A 24,046-nucleotide genomic window follows, 5' to 3' on the forward strand; every position below is an offset into this window, starting at 1 on the left:
GTAGTTCAAAACTGTTGACAAGTGAGGTTAGCACAGCTGAACATTTGGGACCTGTCAGCGCTAACAGATTCAGAGCATGACACACCGGACTGAAGGGAGGTGAAATGTATTCAGTGAATGCTCTTTTTTCTATCGGTTGACTGAGCTTTGCACAGGGTGAAAATAAGTATTCTGTGTGCTGTCTGTCACAGTTTGATGCCCTCACATTGGATGTGATCTGGGTATTACATTTCAAACTTTCCCACTGACTCCTTTTATTTTCTATCATAAGTATGCTGGATATAGATATAAGACCTTAGAGATCTAACCTGAGTTTCTAAATCCAAATTCTCCCCTCCAGGGAAGACCTTTTGGATTTATCAGTCAGAATTCTGACAGGAGGCCCAGGACCCATGGGACCATGGAGAAATGGCTGTCTACAAAGTCCTTTAGTCCCATAGATGCAGCCACCTCCAGAACCAGATGTCAGGATAGGGAAAGACCTGGGGAAGAAACACCCAGAACTCAGTCTGCTGCCACTAGTTAGTCTTCTGGTGCATCCCATTGGCAGAACTTAATAGGAAGTGAGAGGGCAAGGTAGCCTGGGGTGGGGGTGAAGTCATCGCCGTGTCCCTAAGAACACAATGCAGAGAATGCGAAAGAGTGAGGTGTAAAATGAGACTAACAAGTGCAGTGAATAAGACTGGATGGAAGGGGACACCTGGGTTGTTCAGTAGGTTAAGTGTCTGACTCTTGATTTCCATTCAGGTCATGATCTCAGGGTCATCAGATGGAGCCCAGTGTCAGGCTCCAAGCTGGGCAGGTAGTCTGCTTGAGATTCTCCCACTCCCTCTTCTCCTCCCCCTGCTCACATACACATACTCTCTCTCTCTTTCAAATAAATAAATAAATAAATCTTCGGGGGGGAAAAAAGAGCATCATGAGTAATTCAGCCTCATTTTGCACATTGTTCTGAAGAGATAAGCTTATCTGGTCAGGACACAATACATGTCAGTTGAAGCCCTCCTCTTTGGCTTTACATGAAGATATTATTTTCACTTTAAAGTGTATGGAGTCAACAGAAGGGTCGTTGAGAAGAATGAGACCCACATGACTGAAAGGACTATAAGAACTAGGGACAGCAGTTTATCTACCTTTCCATCCACCTATTTCCTTTCAATCACAAACAAACAAACAAAAAGTTGAATCTAGGAAGTTGGGGCAAGTATCCAGTTGTTGTGGGACCTAGAAATGCTTTTTAAAAAATTCAGTCATTGGCAGGGGTGGGGAAAATGTGGAGACCCTTGACTGTGCATGGAAGCCCAAGGCTCATCCTTAGTAATTCAAGTACCAGCTGTTGGCAGAATAACTCAGACTCTTCTACATGGTGAACCTAATGTTGCCTGAACCACTTCCCGCCCTGGTCAGGATTGGCTTAGCACAGGGAGGAGATTAAGTCCGGAGGCACAAGTCACCGGTTACCACAGCCAGAAGTGGGGGAGGTGCACAACCATCAACACTCTACAGATGCTTAAGCAGCTACAATGGTTCTTTTTATGCAAGATATGTGCTATCTGCTGGCTTTGCAGTAAGTTAGTCCTGTGACATTCTCAATTGAACACATTCAAATTTCTTAAACATAGTGAGAAATTTTTCTTACTCTGACCTCTGAGGATAAAATAAAAAAATAGTTTTTAATACACCTCAATGACCATGGCATACAATTGTTGATCTAGACATTACATTTTTAGTGTTTTCATAATTTATTTTTGAAGAGTCAAGATACCATTGTTTTAATTTTTAAATTGTATTCCATATTAGAATATTTTTAAGTTAGAAGGTGTGCATTCAGAAAAGTCCACGATACTATCGTTTGATTAAAACATTTGGTTCCTTATTTAACAAAGTATGACAAATGTAACAAAAATTAATTCTGCCAACAATGAGATACTACTGAATGGGAGTTCTGTCTTCCTGTACTCTAAATTAGTTCAGACTGAAAAAAAATAACCCATTTTGTAAAGAAAAAGATGTAAATTGACCTAGTTAAAAAAATGTACGGCATGTTTAACACTGTACATTTTTTAGTTTGTTGTAATTAGTCCAGGTATACTATAAAAATAAATTTAAGGCTTTCAGTAACATATTTTTCAAGACACACATCCAATGATTGGATTGTTTTGTCAATGTTCATTTGTTTAGAATCATTACACATGTTTATGCTATTTTATATATCATTCATACATTATATAGTTTACTAAATCTATATTTTATCTAGTTCCTTTACCTACCTTAGGATTCCTATAGATATCTCTATATTATCACCAGTATTCATGAACTGTAAACACTTTAACATTTTCAAAGGTGTGTTTGCTACTCATCCTCCCTGAGAATAGGAGATTAAAATAAATGACATGTTTTCCTGATTCTAAGAAGGTTGTAAATTGCACAATGAAGCAAATGCTTTGGCTGTAGAATGAATGTACCAATTAGAAAAAAACATTTTGGTTTTCATTTGTAAAATGGTGCAGCCACTGTGGAAACAGATTGACAATTTCTCAAAAAGTTAAACATGGAGCTACCATATTGACCCAGTAATAAACTCTGAGTTATATACCCCCAAAAAATTGAACAGGGGCTTGAACAAATACCTGTACGGCTATATTCATTGCAACAATATTCACAATAGTCAAAAGACGAAAAAATCCCTAATGTCCGTGAACAGTTGAGGAGATAAAGGAAATGCAGTATACATGGAACATATAACACTATTCAGTCATGGAAAACAATGACATTTTGATATATGCTACAATATGGATGAACCTTGAAAACATTGTGGTAAATGAGATCAGCCAGACACAGAGACAGATGTTACATGATTTCACTTACTTGAGGTATGTAGAATAGGAAAATTCATAGAGACAGAAAGCAGAATTAAGTTACCAGGGGCTACATAGAGAGAAAGTGGAGTAATTATTTAATGAGTACAGGGTTTATGGATGTTAGGGATGAAGATTTGTAAATAATGGTGATAGGAACACAGCATTGAGGATGTAATTAATGCCGCTGAACTGTGCACTTTTAAATGGATATATATATATATATGTATATGTATATATATATAACCAAAATAAAAATAAATTTTAAATATTCTGTTCAGCTTACTCTAACAAATATGTGCTCATGAAAACCATGCATGGCCCTGTCATTTCCCTCTAGACATTTACATTCTAATATGATGGATGACAAAGAGTTACAAGAAATTTAAAGAAGGATTGGTATTGGTTTGGGGAGAACTGGGTAATGGAGAAAAGACCTGGTGGATGATTATATGGGGTGTGAAGGATATCTTAAATGCTAACGACAGACATAGCCATGCAAGCAGAAGGAACATAATGAGAAGGAACATTGAGGCAGGAAATTGTTATTCTTTAAAGAAGCACGGGGTGCTTGGAAAGAAGTAAGAAAGAAGGCCGCAAGTGAGAGGCATTTTGAGAAACTGAAATTATGGAGCTCTACTGCTGATAGTCTAGAGCTTTTGACATTGGACCAATTTCACTTGTTACCTTCCACTCAATTCTACGGGAGATCAGTCATGGTATTTGTACTATGGAACAAAATTGAAATATAAATTTCCTAGCTTAGCACCATGAATATCCAGATGCTTCTATAATATTTTGTGATTTGCTCCTCTTGAGCTTAGGTTTCTTACAAATTAGTAACTGCAGTGGGCAACACAATGCCCCCAGCCCCAAAGGTGTCCATATGCCATAATCTGCAGAATAGGAATATGGATATGGGTGAAATTACTGGACAAGAGCAAATTAATTTAGCATATGGAATTGAAACTCAGCTGACTTTAAAATAAGATTATACTGGGTTTTCTCGGTGGGCCCACTATAATCACAAGGGTCCACAGGGTGAAAGAGGGAGGTAGAAGGGTCAGAACCACAGAGAACATCATGGAAACAATCTGACCAGTCATTGCTGGCCTTGAAGATGAAAAAGGGCCCTGGTCAAGGACTGTGGGCAGCCTCCAGAGCAAGGAAATGGATTTTTCCCAGAAGTCTCCAGAAGGAATGCTGTTCTGTAACTACTTTGAATGTAGCCCAGTGATACTCATTTTGGATTTCTGACCTCCCAGACTATAAGAAATAAGCTTATGTTTTTTCAACCACTAAATTGTGGTAATTTGCTATGGTAACAATAGGAAATTGATTCACTAACTCATACAAAATAAAACAACAGAGACCTTCACTCTCTCTCTTCCTTTACTCCTTAAGGCTCTTCTCCTAGTAGGGATTTAGAAGTGCCCCAAGGATCAATTATACTAGAATTTTTCAACCTCTGCATTAGCAGCACTTTTGGCATTTTGGCTAGTTCTTTGTTGTGGGGAAGCTGTCCTATGCATTGTATGTGGTTTAGCAGCATCCTTGGTCTCTACCCACTAGATGCCAGTAGGTTTCCTCCCGAAATTGTGACAACCACAAATGTCCCCCAATATTGCTAAATGTTCCATAGTGGAGCAAATTAGAGCCCAGTTGAAAACCACTAAAGTAGACCCTTCCTTAGGGATATGAGTTATCACTAGTGTCCTTGATTTTTTTAAAGTAAAATTTTATTTTTTTAGAGAAGTTTTAGGTTCACAGCAAAATTAAGGGAAAGGTACAGAGACTTCCTATACATCCCCCACCCCCACACATGCATAGCCTCCCTATTATCAACACCCCCACTCATGAAAGTGATACATTTGCATGAGTCTTGATATTTTTACTTTCAACTCAATGTTGCATGAAACCTTTAGATTGTAGAGAGATTAAGACTATAGAGATTTCCCCCAAAAGCAAATATTTTCACCATAATCCTAAGACTAAATAGGCAGGCCTACTAAGTAAAAAGGATGAGGGAAGAACCCTGAGCCCTGTGTGTAAATCAGATGCCTCTCCACCTTCGTGTGCTACAAAGATCCCGAAGAGGCAGAACAGAGATAGATTTCTGTGACAAAAGAGGAATTCTCTTCAATTGCGGCAGGATTTGGGAATTAAGGAATGGATTTTGTGCAAGGATGTGGCATGAAATACTCCAGACAAGACTGTTTCAGGGGACACAACATTTACTTCAGGGGAGTGATGTCATCAAGATGGTGCCATTGGTATTCCCAACTTCAGCCTTCCTCTAGAAGATCAACTAAACGCTATCCATAGACAAGACACCATTGTGAAAATCCCAGAACCTGGGGTGCACAACCCCTCCCCCAGGCCAGCATAGTCCCACATTGAGAGTTTTTCCAAATGGAAAAAGAAAACCCAAGGTGGACATAGAGCTTCCCCAGAATTGTGGGATGCTTTCTGGGAGGCTTACTCAGGTCTCACCTCATGGGGATCACTGGAGAACCCACTGGGGCTGACCACTGGGCATCTGATAGTGATGAAAAATACTTCATTGGGAAAATAGAATCTCTTCAATAAATGATGCAGGGAAAACTGGAAAGCTATATGCAAAAGAATGGAACTGGACCTCTACATTATACCCATTACAAAAATTAACTTGAATTGGATTAAAGGTTTACATGTAAAACTTGAAACCATAAAACTCCTAGAAGAAAACAAAAGGAAAAAAAGTTCCTTGACATGAGTCTTAGCAATGATTTTCTGGCTATGACACTAAAAGCATAACCGACAAAAGCAATAATGAGCAACTGGGACTACAACTAAAAGCTTCTGCACAGCAAAAGAAATGATCAACAAAATGAAAAAACAACCTACAGAATAGGAAAATATAATCACAAATCATACATCTGATAAGGAGTCAATATCCAGTATATAAGCAACCAATATCACTCATATATGGAATTTAAGAAAGAAAAGAAGCAAAGGGAAAAAAAGAGAGAGACAAATCAAGAAACAGACTCAACTACAGAGAACAAACAGTTGGTTACCAGAGGGCAGGTGGGTAGGGGATGGGTGAAATAGGTGATGGGGATTAAGGAGCGCACCTGTCATGATGAGCACCACGTGTTGTTAGGCAAGTGTTGAATCACTAAATTGTGTACCTGAAATTAATATTACACTGTATGTTAACTAACTAGAATTTAAATAAAAACTTTCAAGAAACACCAAATATAAGGAACTCCTACAACTCAGTAGCAAAAAATATACATCACTAATCATCAGTGAAATTCACATCAAAACCACAATGAGATATTACCACACACCTGTTAGAATGGCTCTTATCAAAAACAAAGAAACTGAGTGTTACTGGAGTGGTTGGGGGTGGGAGGGATGGGGTGGCTGGGTGATAGACATTGGGGAGGGTATGTGCTACGGTGAGCGCTGTGAATTCTGCAAGACTGTTGAATCACAGATCTGTACTTCTGAAACAAATAACGCAACATATTTTAAGAAAAAAGAAAAAGAAGAAGATAACAGGAGAGGAAGAAAAGGGGAGTATGTCAGAGGGGGAGACGAACCATGAGAGATGATGGAGTCTGAAAAACAAACTGAGGGTTCTAGAGGGGAGGGGGTGGGGGGATGGGTTAGCCTGGTGATGGGTATTGAGGAGGGCACGTTCTGCATGGAGCACTGGGTGTTATGAACAAACAATGAATCATGGAACATTGCACCAAAAACTAATGATGTAATATATGGTGATTAACATAACAATAAAAAAATAAAAAAAAAGAAAAAAAAAGACAAGAGATAACAAATGCCAGTGAGGATGTGGAGAAAAGGGAACGTTTCTGTATTGTTGGTGGGAATGTGAATTGATACAACCACTATGGAAAACAGTATGGAGGGTCCTGAAAAATTTTAAAGCAGAACTATGATACAGTCCAGCAATCCCACTTCTGGGTATATATCTGAAGGAACTGAAATCACTATCTTGAAGAGATATCCACATTCCTGTATTCATTACAACATTATTTACAATAGTCAAGTCCAGAAATGACCCAAATGTCTATCAACAGATGAATGGATTAGATGTATATATATTTGTATATGTATATGTATATGTATATGTATATGTATATGTATATGTATATACACACAATGCAATATTGTTTAGTCATAAAAAAAGGATATCCTGCCATTTATGACAACATGGACTTTAAGGGCATTTTGCTAAGTGAAATAAGTCAGAAAAAGACAAATATTGAATGATCTAACTTATATATAGAATCTAAAAAAGAAACCTGAACTCAGAGAAACAGAGAGTAGATTGTTGGTTGGTTGCCAGGGGCAGGAGGTGAGGGATATGGATGAAGGTGGTTAAGGGGTACAAATTCTCACTTATAAGATGAATACATCTGGGATTTAATGCACAGTGCAGTGACTGTATTGAACCATACTGTATTATATACTTGAAAGTTGCTATGAGAGTAAATTTTAAAAGTTCTCACCACACCCACTAAAAAATCCAGCTATGTGAGGTGACGACCATGTTAACTTACCTTCTTATGGGAATCACTTTGCTATATATACATATGTCACATCATCAGGTTGTACATCTAAAATTACACAATATGTGTCAGTTATATCTCAGTAAAGCTGAAAAAAATAGAACATTTTGTTAAGAGGGTAGATCTTATGGTAAGTGCTTCTTACCACATAAGAACCACAGAAGGAAACTTTTGGAGGTGATAAATATATTTATCACCCCGATAGTGGGGATGGTTTCACCCACGTATGCCTATATCCAAACTCATCAAATGGTGTCCATTATATACGGTTTTTATATATCAATTATGTCTAGTGAAGCTGTGAAACCATGTTTATTTTCATCTGCTTCCTTGGGCTATGTCTGTACTGTTCTGGTTTTCTGATTGTAGCTAGGTTGTGACAGTGCTGGACAGCGTGACAGTATATCTCATGATATAAATGCATGTCCTACTGGTGACTATACCCACAATGAAAACCAGCACATCCACAGGGCTTCCAGGAGAGCTTTTCTGCTTTAGGTATTGTTCACAACCTCCACCGTATAGTCTCTCTGGAGCCTGCTGTTAGCAGTAGAACCAAGCCAGTGAGGCAGACTGTGTGGGAATGTGTGCATTTGTGAGTGTGTGGGCTCCTGTGTGCCCAGCTGAAGGCAGCTTTCTCATCACAGTTCGAGGTCAAGTAGAAAAGTTTTAGGATTTTCTATTGTTTATGTTGTTCCCTCTACGGGTGCAGAAAATGGAGGACACATGGTTAAGGACTGATTCAATTATGTGTGTGTGTGTGAGTGTGAGTGTGAGTGTGAGTGTGTGTGTGTGTGTGTGTGTGTGTGTGTGTTGTAGATGCAGCAAAGCAGAGGTTACAGCACATTTTATCAACTGAGTGGTTGGACCCATCTGTGTGTGGTGGGAAAATCCTCTCCAGCTGACCCAGCCTCAGAATGACATAATTTGGATGTTAGGATACCAAGATTCCAATGGGCAGAGAGGGGTGACAGGCTTATTACTGTGTGATCAGCCTCCATGCCTCTTCCCTGTACCCTGGTCGTATTCAGGTGACATTCTGTGGAAATGCACCCGATTCAGCTTGCCTTTGCCTGTTGGGGTTTCTGTACCTTGTTCTCTAAAGTGAACCCCAAGACCTGCTAGTGCCCTGCTTTCTAACACCAAGACCTAGAAACCTCTTAACTGGAGAAACAGACCCCATGATGGTCTTTGTGACTAATACTTTTTATTGGTTAAAGCAATTTGTTAAAGCTGCTAAATTCAGAGATTATCAACTGTGGTGAAGTGGAGAAAGTGTAGGAGGTAGACTTGGCCATGGCAAGGACTTTGCTCATTGTATAAGCTTGGGCACAGAGCTGCAATCTTGAAACACTGCATCGAATGACTAAGACTACAAAAGCAGCCCGCTGGGTAAGTCTCCAGTTTCAGATTTCTAGTAAGGTCTATAGCAAGGGCTTTCCCTCTTCGTAACAAATGGGTCATAGAACCTTTGGGAAATTTGTTTTTTTAACCAAACTCAGACTATAGGAAACTGGCTGGCCTCTTGCACACCCAGTCACTGAATTTCTGAGAATCCATTTTTCCCCTTAAGTAATTTATTTATTTATTTATTTTTAAAGATTTTTTATTTTTTTAAAGATTTTATTTATTTATTTGAGAGAGAGAGAATGAGAGATAGAGAGAACGAGAGGGAAGAGGGTCAGAGGGAGAAGCAGACTCCCCGCCGAGCAGGGAGCCCGATGTGGGACTCGATCCCGGGACTCCAGGATCATGACCTGAGCCGAAGGCAGTCGCTTAACCAACTGACCCACCCAGGCGCCCTCCCTTAAGTAATTTAATCCTTTTGGAGGTGAAACTGTTGAATGAAGCCCATTTGCCTTTCCCCAGATTCAACGTATTAACTCTCTCCGAAAGGCCTTCCTCTTCAAAAGTAATTCCAGGATTTGAAGGGTGCACTCACAAGCTGCAGTGGAGCCAAAAGGTAGGTCCTCTTTCATCATTGCCATGTTGCTGAATTTAATCCATGAAATTTAAATGTTAATCGTTTTATTTCATTTGCTATGCTCCCATGTGCCAAAGGGTCAAACTTAGCCCTGAGACAACCAGAGATTAAATACAACTCTGAATTGTTGGAGCCGTTTAATTTTGAGAGAGACTCTCACTGCGTTTAAAGCTCAATTTAGAATTTCCATCTCTGCAGACCAACGGCCAGTCAGCAGAGCAGACCCTGAATGGAAGGCTGATGTTTCCTGTAATTCCTCTGCTCTCGAAATATCTAAGCATTTTGCAAATAAGCAATTTGGTGCTGGATTTACGATTTCTGTCTGGGAGTGAAGGGGAATGGGGATTGGCCCTCAGCAAAACTACTGGGCAGAAAATGGTATCTAACTCTCCCCTTACTTGAAGCACTGAATTTTCATTTCTGTGTTCCCTCCTCTCAAGGCTCTGGTCTTTGCCCATTGGGAGGGAAGAGATCTGACACACATTTGACAGCACTTTATTTTTCCCATGAAAGCAATAAAAATGCCTTCGACAGTATAGCATTTTAGAGAAGCAAGAGACTTTCACTTGCATTGTCTCACTGGTTTCTCTCAACAATCCCCTGGGCACACGGCACGTGTGCCAGGCCACACGTGCATGTGAAACAGCAGAAGCTGTTCTGGCATAGGGCTCCCAACCCAGGGGTGTTTTCTTCCTCTTCAGCCACTTCTCAGCTTTTGGCTTTGGGCAGTCGGTCCTGTCTGGGCCTCGATTCTCTAGTGTGACCTGGGATGCCTGACAGCAGTGTGGGTGTGGTGGTGCACCAGATCATCTGTGAGTCCCAGCCCAGCTATCATGTCTGATTATAAATGGCCAAAGAGGGACCAGAATCCAGCTCTTCTGATTCCATTACCTGTGGTAGGCAGAATAATGGCCTCTCAAAGATATCCACATCCTAATCCCCAGAACCTATAGATGTGTTACTTACAAAGTAAAAGGTGCCTGCAAAGGGGTTTTGCAGATGTGGTTAAGTGATGGATCTTGAGATGGGAAAGATTACCCTGGATGATCAAGGGCATCAATCTAACACCAGGGTCCTTATAAGGGAGAGGCAGGAGGGCAGAGTCAGAGGGAGAAGATATACGTATGGAAGCAGGGATCAGAAAGAAGAGAAGATGCTGGTTTTAAAGGTGGAGGGAGAATGGGAATGGGAATGCAGGTGTCCTCTAGAAGCTAGAAAAGGCAAGGAGACAGATTCTCCCCTAGAGCTTCCCACAGGAATGCAGCCTAGCGAAACTTGATCTTAGCCAAGTGAAATTGATTTTGGATTTCTGACTTTTGTGTATGTAAGGTAATAGGTCCCTGTTGTTTTGAGGCACAAAATTTGTTGCAATTTGTTATAGAAGCAATAGGTACTAGATACACTACCCTGGCCTTCAAAGCAACTCAGATATTTTAGGCTAGTGCTATTACTTACATTACTTCATGATTTTACATATCTCTATCTATATATATTCTCTATATTAGCTACTACAAGAATTAACATCTATTTATTTTAAGATTTTATTTATTTATTTGACAGAGAGAGAGAGAGAGATATCAAGAGCAGGAACAGAAGCAGGGGGAGTGGGAGAGGGAGAAGCAGGCTTTCCGCCAAGCAGGGACCCTGATGTGGGGCTCAATCCCAGGACCCCAGGACCATGAGCTGAGTCGAAGGCAGATGCTTAACAACTGAGCCACCCAGGTGCCCCAAGAATTAACATCTTTAAATAGCTTCATTTATTCATTTTCTACTTTCCCTTCAGCAATTCCACGTGGAGGCTAAGAAGGACCCTAGTGGTCTCAGTTAATGAGATTTACTTGATTTATTCAATTCATAAAACATAGAGGGTAATGATGAATAAAGATAATCATAGATGTGGAAGACAGACAGGAAAAACCATATTGAAATCTTGGCTCTTTCAAGGCAGCGCATCTGCTAGGAGATAACATAAGAACTAGAGGAAACTAATTTGACAGTGGGATTGTTTTCCTTGTGAATTGTTTACACAGGTGGCAATTCAGGTCATAATGCCAAGTTTCACTTTGGTGAACTTTGCTCACCCCAAATCACTGAAATTGTCACATTTACTGAAAGATGCTTGACAGAAGACATGCAGGTGATCTCACGGCACCCTGATTTTAGAGTTAATTCCCAAGAAACAAAATCATTCTAGAGCAAGTCATTTTACATTAAAATTTACATAACAGAGTTAATTGCTTCAAAGCAGTGAAAGGGTGGACAGAGTAAGAGACTGAAGTGTATTTTGATTAAAAAGTAAGCCCACGTAGATTAAATATAGCTTCTTTTTTTAAAAAAGGAACTTTATAAGCAGTTTCTCTCCTTGAAATTTTAGAGGAACTTGCCGGGAGAACAAGATAGGAAGATAAGAATGGTATCAGCATTTTTTGGTGTGCATTTTAATGATTTTTTTCAAGGTTAAAGTTTCATTTATTTTGTGGAAATGCCCGTGGAAGCACAGTTTCTCCTGCATGCTCCTGCTTCCCTCAGCCCCTTCTCCAGCCTCAGAGGAGCGACACAATGAAGAAATCAGTGCTGGGCACTTTATGCAGATGCCCTCAATAGAGAGGAGTGGATAGTAGAGCTTTCAGACACCAATGGTTCTTGAGTCAGGTGTATGGGGTTCAATCTCACACTCCATACAGCTTTCTACTAGTTCAGCTTTAGGCAAGTCCCTTGACCTCGGGGAACCATCCTTTCCTCCTATTTAACAGGAGGACATTAAAATTAATGCCTACTTCCTAGGTTTATAGTGGAGATTACATATGATGATATATGTAACTTGCTTAGGGCACGTGGTCAGCATTCTATAAGCTGCTGTTGTTATTCCCCAGGAAGGTTCCATCAGGAAATCGCTTCTGAGCACTTCATAATAGAATTTTAAATGCTGTGGAACTCAAAGAAGGTTCCTTGTCAACCAACAAGCTATTAGGTTATCTTGGGAGGCTAGATATATGGTAGGCTAAATAGCAAGAAAGAGCACAGTGGTATTGGGATACTGAAAATGGGGAAGTAAGTGAGCAGATAGGATGCCTCGTTTCAAGAGAAAAAGTCTTTGGTAGATATTTCAAACTTGTTGCATCAGTTCCTCTCCCTGTGATTCCCTTGTAGCCCCATAGTGTTATTTCCAGCAACAAAGGCCATTGTCCCATGCTCTGCCTTCTCTTGACCTATTATTAAGCCCACCTGATGTTATTGTCTTTAATCTTAAAATATTTTATAATGGCCTTTTCTCATCAGTGTAATTAGATGAAGTCTGGATTCTTTACCTTAATTCTAGGACACACTTGAGTTTATTTGTTCATTTGTTTTAATGTGTCATGAATTAGGATGATGTCTTACAAACAACACTTTAAATTTGTGAACCCAAATCTCAAATAGGGTTTTGCCATTACCTAGTGGGTCTACTCAACTCCTCCAGCACATTCACCTTCTCATTCACCAAAAGGACAAATTTATGCTTGTGCTCCTCCTCAAACATCCAATACCAACTCATCTTTCCCTCCTCTTTGATGAACTCGCTTCATTTTTCAATAATGCAAATTTAGAGGCTATCCCCATCTGCCCTTTATGAAGCCTGCTGACCCATATGTGTCCCAAGACATGCTCTCTGTCTTGTATCCTTTGAATATTTACTAAGGGAGGCTGAGATCTACGTGAAAGAGCACCAGCATCTCAGTGGCTTCCCCTGTGATGTGTTGCTTATCTCACATGAAATCCAGTCCAGTGGAGCTCTTGTGTGGCCTTCTGGGCAGCTTTACTTCAAACAATGCTTTAGAAGTTCAGATCACTTTCCTGTCATGAGGCCACCTTCAACACCCGGCCTCTGTGGTCACTGTAGAGGCAAAGAGTGATGGTAGACGAGGCTTAATGGCTCTAGCTTGGAAGTGACACTTCATTTATTTCTGTGTTCCTTTTGTTGCAACCAATCACATGGCCCTCTCCAGATGTAAGACACATGGAAAGTATAGTTGTATGATCAGAAAGAGGAAGTATCATAGTGCATGGTTGGCTACATTGCAGATGAAATATTCTTGCTCTTATAAAATGCAAACCCCTTCAATTGAGCTCTGTGTCATATTCTTGGTCAACTTATCAGGAGGTTTACTTCTGAAATTATTGCTTCTCTCTCCTGAGCAATGTTTCTTCTTTCATTAGTTCATTGCCATTAGTATACAAATATGCTCTAATACCTCCTATCATAAAAACCAAAGCATTAACAAACTATAATCCCTTGGTTCTTTCTTCCTTTCCAACTACCACCCAAGTTTCTAATAGCATTCAGACTTCTCCAAAGAGAATCCCATGTCAGTGTGCCTTCTGTTTCCTGGGAGGACGCTAACTGATGAAGCCCCTGCTCGGCCTTCTATGGAAGGCAGAACTTGGGTGTGGAAGCTCACATTTAAAACTACGGCACTCTAGTTATATTTGTCACAATGGTGATAGAGAATGAAAACAGTTGGAAAAATTTCAGAACTACAAATTCTGAAATCTGAAATTTAGTATGGATGTGTTAGCTTAAAGAATAACTACTTCATGCTAGGCAAAGCCAGTCCTACAATTATTACCTGTTCTCTCGCATCAGCAAATTCTACCTGCTCTACTGGATCATCACCATCAGTGCTTTCTATCTTAAAAACAAACAAACAAAGAAAAAAAAAAACCAAAAGCAATAACACAGAACTTTTCCTTGACCATGCATTTCTATTTAACTATCACTCCATCCTTGAATGCCAATTAAAACTTGTTGAAGGAGTTTATACTCTTTGCTTCCTCATTGTTACTTTCTTGTTTCTGTCCCATTCAACACAACTTCCATCACTACTTCTCCACAGACATTGCCAAAGATCTGAAATGGCAACAAATTCATTGGTGACTTCTCTTTTACTTTGTAAGCAATTATTCCCTAACTCCTGGAGTACCTGAGAGCTTTGTAGTGATTGGAGCTTCTCTAACTACACTCCCTTCCTAGGTGATCTTATCCAAATACAAGGCTTTAAGTGCTTTTGATATACAGATATCTCTTCAACCTGTAGTGCCAGCCAAGACCACTTCCTAGACTCAAGACTCATATGTCAATTGCTAACACTTGATGTATTTATTTACCGTCTAATATGCATCTCTAACTTACCATGGCCAAAGAGGACTTTCTGAGATATCCCCAGAGATCCCCCTCCTCCTGGGGTCGTCTTCATGCCAGTAATTAGTACTACTGCCCACTAACATGGCCAGTCAAGATGAATTAACCTCAATTTATCTCATTTCCTCACTTCTACATTCAATCTATCAGCAAGTCATGCTAAGTTCTGTTACATGTAGCTTAAAAACATATTCTAAATCCACTGCTTCTCTCAATATCCACGACTATCATTCCAGGGAAGAGCAGTGTGGTTAATATGCTAGATTATCCCAGAAGTGCCCTAACTGATCTTCCTCCTTCCACTTTTGCAGCACTGATAATTAACCAGTTATTGTGTATAAATATGTCAGACCATATTACTCCCCAGTTTCTCTTATCATATATAGAATAGTACCTGATTTTCTTAATCTGCTAAGAGACGCCCACATGTGATGGAGCCTCTTTTTCTCTCTAGACTCAATTCTGTCTCCTTTGTCTGTCACCCACCACACTCTAGAAACATTGGTTTTATATTTGTTCCTTATATATGACAATCTCATTCTATCTGCAGGCCCTTGGCTATAGCTGCTCCCTCTACTGAAGCTTCTTTTTTTTGCCTCGCTGGCTCCTTCTTGTTATTTAGACTCCAGGTTATGTCACCTAGGCAAAGAGTTATTCACTAATTATTAATTACTGACTAATATTAATAACCAATATTAATTAATTTCTAATAATGCTACTAATGCTACTACTTAGCAATAACTAATTACTAAACTTTTAGTGTAATGTAACTATCCAGTCATTCACTAATCTATCATCTTATTTTAATTTGATGCATGCCCCTGTCACAATTAATTAGCTTACTCACTTATTGTATATTTCACCCAATAAAAAACAAGCTGTCTGTTAGTAAAAATCTTGTTTTTGTTATCTACTGATTTCTCCAGTGCTTAGGAAATTCCTAGAATATTGCAGGTATTCAGTAAATTTTTGTTGAGAGGCTAAAATGAAATTGTGTTTAATACAGTATTAATATTTTATCCTCCAAGAAGTCATTACGTTGGAGGTGCTTTGTCTTTGTTGGATTTTTGGGAAACAGAAAGTGAGATTTAGATTGGCTGTTTTAGGAAGTAGTTGACATTAGTAATTAATGCTAGCCTGGTTTTGTGGGTGAATTGTGCCCTACCCCCAAATTCATATATTCTGAGCCCTAGTACCTCCGAATGTGACCTTATTTGGAAATAGGGACATACAGATAGAGTTAGTTAAGATGAGGTCAAAGGATAAGGTGGATCCCTGATTCTGATTCAATATGACTGGTATCTTTATAAAGGGATTTAGACACAGACATCACATAACAAGAAAGCCATGTACAGATGAAGGCAGAGGTCAGTTGATGCAGCCAAAACCAAAGAACACCAAAGATTTCCAGCCAACCAAAGAAGCACAGAACAGATTCTTCCCTAGAAAATTCAGAAAGAAATATCCCTGCCAACCCCTTGATCTCAGGCCTGTGAGACAATATGTTTCTATTGTTATGTAACCCAGTTTGTGGTAGGTTGTGAGGGCAGCCCTAGCAAACTTATATAGATGATCACTCAGAGTTGTTTCAGTTGAGGCCACAGGGTCAGGCTCTTATACCCCCACATTGACCAGTCATTGGATGCAGTTTGTCAGTGGAAAGGGGTAAAACCTGGAGTCAGGCACCTTTCTGTGGCTGAAAGCAAGTGGTAGAGAGATTGTGAGTAGCCTGCAAGCGGTACTCCCAGCAGCTGAGAAAATACACCTCTCAGTCCTGACAGGGAATCTGGGTGGCACACACAGATCTGTTTGGTGCTGGGCCGCTTGAATCTATTTGCTCTATACAATTAGTTGATAGGCCTTGCGGAAGACTGGCTGGTTTCTCTGGGGAGCTTACTGAAGGGAAACCAGAAGGATGGGCTGTAGCCCTCACTGCAACAGCCGCTCTTGAGAACATAGTTGCTGCTCTTTGTCTTCTACGACCTACTCGAGATCCTTTTACCCTTGCCTAACAACACTGCTGGCCCAGGGACTACTGAGAAAGTCCCCAGGGCGTTCCTTAGGTGCCAAACCAACTCTTTCCTGTTCCCCCATCAGCCCTACCTCCTTCTGCTGATCAGTGTCAATACTCAGCCAGTTGAGTTCCACCTTCCATCACCTGAGGAAACTGAAATTGATCAGAGAGCAGCCACACTGTCAAGTCCAGTGGGATTCTTAGTGTATTCCCTGTAAAATCATTCCTTCTGTGGGAACGACTGGAACTTTGTGATCATGGGAATGTCCTTTAAGTCTACACTCTCCATACGCTACCAAGCACTTAAATGTGGCTGATGTACCCAAACAAATGAATTTTTAATTGATTTTATTTTAATTAATTTAAATTTAAATAACCACAGGTAGGTAGCAATGGGTAATGCTGTTCTGGCCATGCAATGTCCTGTCACTTTTCTCATTATGCCCAGGGCTTGATCCACTTTTCCTGCTCTCCAGCTACAGGAGGTGAGATTCTCTGCATATGCTGCCAAGGAGGCTTGCAGGCCTCCCTTCACAAACATGCAATGCGGATCAATCACCCTCAGCCTTTCCTTGTCTTTCCCCAACAACTTGACCTTCCATGGCACTGATCTGGTTTTCCTGTCCTCACAGTGACCTTCAAATGCCTGAGATGAGGTATCTGCTGGTGTTTCTTATCTTTGCTTTTAGAAGAAAATACCAGATTCCAATGAGACCTCTGGTATGCTCTTCCCTGTTTCCATTTCATTTCCCCTTCTCATGTCCAGAGAAAACTAATCTCATGAAATCAATGTCACTATTTCCTTGTAGAATATTATCTATTATATTTAACAATTTATATAAAGGTATCCTTTTGTGATTTACTTTTTGAACTCATTATTATGTTTTTGAGATAGTTATTTGAATAATATGATATTACAAAGCATTTATCTGCTCCATATTTGATGGACAATTTAATTTACAATATTGCAATGAACAGTCTTATCAACATCTTTGAATATATATACACACACACATATATATATTGAATATATAAATTCCTCTAGTCTAGAGTATGAAATGAGAAACAGAATCACTTCTTCAATGCAATACAAATTTACAGGATTTGGCAGATTTATTGCTAAATGTGATGCACAGGCTCACAATCCTATCAGTGTGAGTGTAAGAAATAATGTTTAGAATCTTTATCTACAATTAATATTATCAGACTTCAATATTTTTTCTATTCCAACAGGTTAAGTGTATCAATTATTTAAATTTGTTCTTCTCTGATTTTTAGTGAGATTGAATACCTTACCGTTTGAATATTAGGCATGTGTTAAATTGCCTATTCATAACCTTTGTACATTTCCCTATTTTTTGTCTTTATTAATTTATAGGAGTTATTTTTTATGTATAGAATACCAAACTGCTGTCATTTACATGGACAGCAAATATATTTTCCTTGTCTGAAGTTGTTTATCCACTTTACTAATTGTGCCTTTTTTTTTTTACACCATTGTAAAATAGTCACATTTATTACTGCACCATTATTATCATTATCATGGGGTTACTCTTTGTACTTTTGGTGTCCTGCTGAACAAATTTTTCCTTCAGAGTCATAAAAATACCCACTTATCATCTCTCCTGGGCATTTAAAAGTGAAGGTTGTAAGTTTTGTTTTTTTGTTTGTTTGTGGCTTAATTGCTTCATTTACTTTTATGTACACGTAAATAAAAATGATTAGATATACAACCTACTTGAAATTGATTTTGTTGTCTAGAGAGTGTAGTAGGGCTCAGATTCCCTGTGGATAAATAGTTATCCAAACATCATCTATTTCATTGCTTTTTTTTCCCCACACACCTGCAATTCTCTTGCTACCATAGATTTCATTTCCATAGAAGCATGGATCTGGGCTCAGCGATATTCCAATAATGTATTTTTTCTAAATCTGTAGCAAAATCACAGAGAGTGGGGGAAGTGGAAAGGTTCTTCCCATTTCTTTAAAATGGGAAACATCAGGATACACGCATATATTGTCAATTTCACGTATAATTATAAAACCTTCCATTCAGGGTACATGTTGGGGATGCCAAAAATTTGGCTAGAAATAGAATGTTTACAGAGACAATAACACCCTCTGAAGATATCTCCTACACTTACCCCTCTGATTTACACATTTCCCTCTTTAAAACTTTCTTCTCATCCCATTGCCACTCAAATACAGTGGGTTTGTAAAAGATTTCAGATGAGTATATGATATTTTTTTTTTAGTGCAGCTTAGGATGGAATAGGATGAAATCTTATTTTTAGAGAAATGGAATTTTAAAATATTATATCTAAATCAAGAATATATAATATAGGGGCAGAGCAAGATGGTGGAGGAGTAGGAGACCTGGATTTCGTCTGGTCTCAGGAATTCAGCTGAATAGGGATCAAACCATTCTGAACACCTATGAACTCAACAGGAGATCGAAGAAAAGAATAGCAACAACTCTGAACAGAAAAACGACCACTCTCTGGAAGGTAGGATGTGCAGAGAAGTGAATCTGAGGCGATATTTGGGAGGATAGACAGCGGGGGGAGGGGGACTCCTTTGGCCGCTTCTGGCAAGTGATAGAGCCACGGAGCACAAAATCAGAATTTTAGAAGTCGGCTCTGCTGAGGGACATCACTCCAGTGGCTAAACGGGGGGTGGAAACCTCGTGGGACAGTGTGGTCTCAGGACCCTCAGGGTTACAGAAAGACCGGGGGTGCTTGAGTGCGGCAGAGCTCCCAGGTGTCAGAGCAGGGAAGCCAGCTGCAAAGTCGGAGCTGAGGCGGGGGTTCTCAGTTCAGGGTTGCCATAAACTGTGATCCGCAGCCCAGTCGGGCCACTGCTCCTCCAGCAGGGACCGAACAAGAGGGAGAGCAGGGGAGACTCCCCTTCCTCCTCTGGGAGGAGCAGCGCGGGTGTGCACTGCAGGGATCTGCTGGGTTTGTTTACTCCACACGGGGTTGGGTGCCAGAGATAGAAACGCTTGGTCACAGGCCAGATGAGCATGGAGTGCGGCGGGAGACTGGGGAGATGGGAGTGACTGACTGCTTTTCTCTGGGGGCGCATGAGGAGCGGGGCCCCGAGTTCTTGACTCCTCTGGGCAGAGATTGGGAGGCCACCATTTTCACTCTCGTCCTCCAAAGCTGTACCGAGGGCTTGCAGGGAACAAAAGCTCCCGAGAGCAAACCCGAGCAAATTGCTTAGCCCGGACTGACAAGGGCGGGGCAATTCTGCCTCTGGCAAAGACATTTGGGAACCATAGCAACAGGCCCCTCCCCAGAAGAGCAGCATGAACAGCCAGCCAAGACCAAATTTACCGATCAAGGAGAACGGGAGAACTCCAGCGCTAAGGGAATACTGCACATGGAATTCATGGCTTTTTTTTTTTACCATGATTCATTAGTTTTTCAAAGTTAATTTTTTAACTGTTTTTTTTATTTTTTATTCCCTTTTTCAACCAACATCTTATCAATCCCTTTTTTAAAAAAATTATTTTTCATTTTTAGAGTCATATTCTCTCTCTTCATAGTTGTTACCCTTATTTTTGGCATATATATATATAAGTTGTTCTCTCCTTAAAATTTTGAGTTACAGTTTCTTCTAACAGATCAAAATATACCCTAAATCACTAGTCTGTGGCTTTGTTCTAGTCTCCTGCCTGATCACATTCTCTCCTTTTTTTTTCTTTTTTTTTTAAATCCTCTTCTTTCTTTTTTCAAACAACTTCTTATCTTATCAATTCCTTTTATAAAATCTTTTAAAATTTTCATCTTTACAGTCATCTTCCATCCCTTCAGTGTATCAAACCTTATTTTGTACATATATAAGCCCTTCTTTCTTTAAAATTTTAGGAGGCACTTTCTTCTTTTTTTTTTTTTTTTTTTTTTTTTAATTTTTTATTGTTATGTTAATCACCATATATTACATCATTAGTTTTTGGTGCAGTGTTCCATGATTCATTGTTTGTTCATAACACCCAGTGCTCCATGCAGAACGTGCCCTCCTCAATACCCATCACCAGGCTAACCCATCCCCCTACCCCCCTCCCCTCTAGAACCCTCAGTTTGTTTTTCAGAGTCCATCATCTCTCATGGTTCGTCTCCCCCTCTGACATACTCCCCTTTTCTTCCTCTCCTGTTATCTTCTTCTTTTTCTTTTTTCTTAAAATATGTTGCATTATTTGTTTCAGAAGTACAGATCTGTGATTCAACAGTCTTGCACAATTCACAGTGCTCACCGTAGCACATACCCTCCCCAATATCTATCACCCAGCCACCCCATCCCTCCCACCCCCAACCACTCCAGTAACACTCAGTTGTTTCCTGAGATTAAGAATTCCTCATATCAGTGAGGTCATGTGATACATGTCTTTCTCTGATTGACTTATTTCACTCAGCATAACACCCTCCAGTTCCATCCACGTCGTTGCAAATGGCAAGATCTCATTCCTTTTGATGGCTGCATAATATTCCATTGTAGGAGGCACTTTCTTCTAACAGACCAAAATACACCCAAAATCTATTGTGTGGCACTAACCTGATCATATTTGATCATATTCTGTTTTTTTTGTTTTGTTCTGTTTTTGTTTGTTTTTATCTTTATTCTATCTTTTCTTTTCTCTTTCTTTTTTCTTTCTTTCCCTTTCTTTTCCCCTGGTTTCAGGTCTTTTCTTACTTTTTTAGGGTATATTTGCTGGGGATGTTGTTAACCTGTTAGCATTTTGTTCTCTCATTCATCTGTTCTCCTCTGGACAAAATGACAAGACGAAAAAAATCACCTCAGCAAAAAGAACAAGAGGTAGTACCGTCTGCCAGGGACCTACTCAATACAGACATTAGTACGATGTCGGACCTAGAGTTCAGAATCATGATTTTAAAGACACTAGCTGGGCTTGAAAAAAGCATGGAAGTTATTAGAGACACCCTTCCTGGAGAAATAAAAGAACTAAAATCTAACCAAGTCAAAATCAAAAGTCTATTAATGAGGTGCAATTAAAAATGGGGGCACTAACTGCTAGGATAAAGGAGGCAGAAGAGAGAATCAGCGATATAGAAGACCAAATGATGGAAAATAAAGAAGCTGAGAAAAAGAGAAAGAAACAACTACAGGATCACGAGGGCAGAATTCGAGAGATAAGCGATACGATAAGATGAAACAACATTAGAATAATTGGGATCCCTGAAGAAGAAGAAAGAGAGAGAGAGGGGCAGAAGGTATATTGGAGCAAATTATAGCAGAGAACTTCCCTAATGTGGGGAAGGAAACAGGCATCAAAATCCAGGAGGCACAGAGAACCCCTTTCAAAATCAATTAAAATAGGTCAACACCCCGACATCTAATAGTAAAACACACTTGTAAGTAAGTCTCTCAGAGACAAGGAGAGAATCTTGAAAGCAGCACGGGAGAAGAGATAGGTAACCTATAATGGTAGAAAGATTAGATTGGCAACAGACCTATCCAGAGGGCTGGCAGGCCAGAAAGGACAGGCATGATATCATCAGAGCACTAAATGAGAAAAATATGCAGCCAAGAATACTATATCCAGCTAGACTGTCATTGAAAATAGAAGGAGAGATAAAAATCTCCCAGGACAAACAAAAACTAAAGGAATTTGCAAGCATGAAACCAGCCCTCCAAGAAATATTGAAAGGGGTCCTCTAAGCAAAGAGAGAGCCTAAAAGCAGCATAGACCAGAAAGGAACACAGACAATATACAGTCACAGTCACCTTACAGGCAATACAATGGCACTAAATTCATATCTTTCAATAGTTACCCTGAATGTAAATGGGCTAAATGCCCCAATCAAAAGACACAGGCTATCAGATTGGATTAAAAAACAAGACCCATCAATATGCCGTCTGCAAGAGACTCATTTTAGACCCAAAGACACCCACATTGAAGGTGAGGGGGTGGAAAACCATTTACCATGCTAATGGAAGCCAAAAGAAAGCTGGGGTGGCAATCCTTATATCAGACAAATTAGAGTTTAAAACAAAGACTGTAATAAGAGATGAGGAAACACACTATATCTTACTTAAAGGGTCTATCCAACAAGAAGATCTAACAATTGTGAATATCTATGTCCCTAACATGGGAGCAGCTAATTATATAAGGCAATTAATAACAAAAGCAAAGAAACACATTAACAACAATACAGTAATAGTGGGGGATTTTAACACCCCCCTTACTGAAATGGACAGATCATCTAAGCAAAAGATCAACAAGGAAATAAAGACTTTCAATGACACACTGGACCAAAGGCACTTCACAGACATATTCAGAGCATTCCATCCCAAAACAACAGAATACACATTCTTCACTAGTGCCCATGGAACATTCTCCAGAATTGATCACATCCTAGGTCACAAATCAGGTCTCAACCGCTACCAAAAGATTGGGATCATTCCCTGCAATTTTCAGACTACAATGCTTTGAAACTAGAACTCAATCACAAGAGGAAAGTCAGAAAGAACTCAAATATATGGAGGCTAAAGAACACCTTACTAAAGAATGAATGGGTCAACCAGGTAATTAAAGAAGAATTTAAAGAATTCATGGAAACCAATGAAAATGAAAACACAACTGTTCAAAACCTTTGGGACAGAGCAAAGTCAGTCCTGAGAGGAAAGTATATAGCAATACAAGCCTTTCTCAAGAAATAAGAAAGGTCTCAAATACACAACCTAACTCTACACCTAAAGGAGCTGGAGAAAGAACAGCAAATAAAGCCCAAACCCAGCAGGAGAAGAGAAATAATAAAGATCAGAGCAGAAATCAATGAAATAGAAACCCAAAGAACAGTAGAACAATTCAATGAAACTAGGAGCTGGTTCTTTGAAAGAATTAACAAGATTGATAAACCCCTGGCCAGACTTATCGAAAAGAAAAGAGAAATGACTCAAATCAACAAAATCATGAATGAAAGAGGAGAGATCACAACCAACACCCAAGAAATACAAACAATGATAAGAACATATTATGAGCAACTCTATGCCAGCAAATTAGATAACCTGGAAGAAATGGCTGCATTCCTAGAGATGTATCAACTACCAAAATTGAACCAGGAAGAAATAGAAAACCTGAACAGACCTATAACCACTAGGAAAATTGAAGCAGTCATCAAAAATCTCCCAAAAAACAAAAGCCAGGGCCAGATGGCTTCCAGGGGAATTCTAACAAACATTTGAAGAAGAATTAATACCTATTGTCCTGAAACTATTCTAAAAAATAGAAATGGAGGGAAAACATCCAAACTCATTTTATGAGGCCACCATTACCTTGATCCCCAAACCAGACAAAGACCCCATCAAAAAGGAGAATTACAGACCAATATCCTTGATGAACATGAATGCAAAAATTCTCACCAAAATACTAGCCAATAGGATACAACAGTACAGTAAAAGGATTATTCA

The sequence above is a fragment of the Zalophus californianus genome, chromosome 10, assembly GCF_009762305.2.
Source record: "Zalophus californianus isolate mZalCal1 chromosome 10, mZalCal1.pri.v2, whole genome shotgun sequence".
NCBI classification, from domain to species: Eukaryota; Metazoa; Chordata; class Mammalia; order Carnivora; family Otariidae; genus Zalophus; species Zalophus californianus.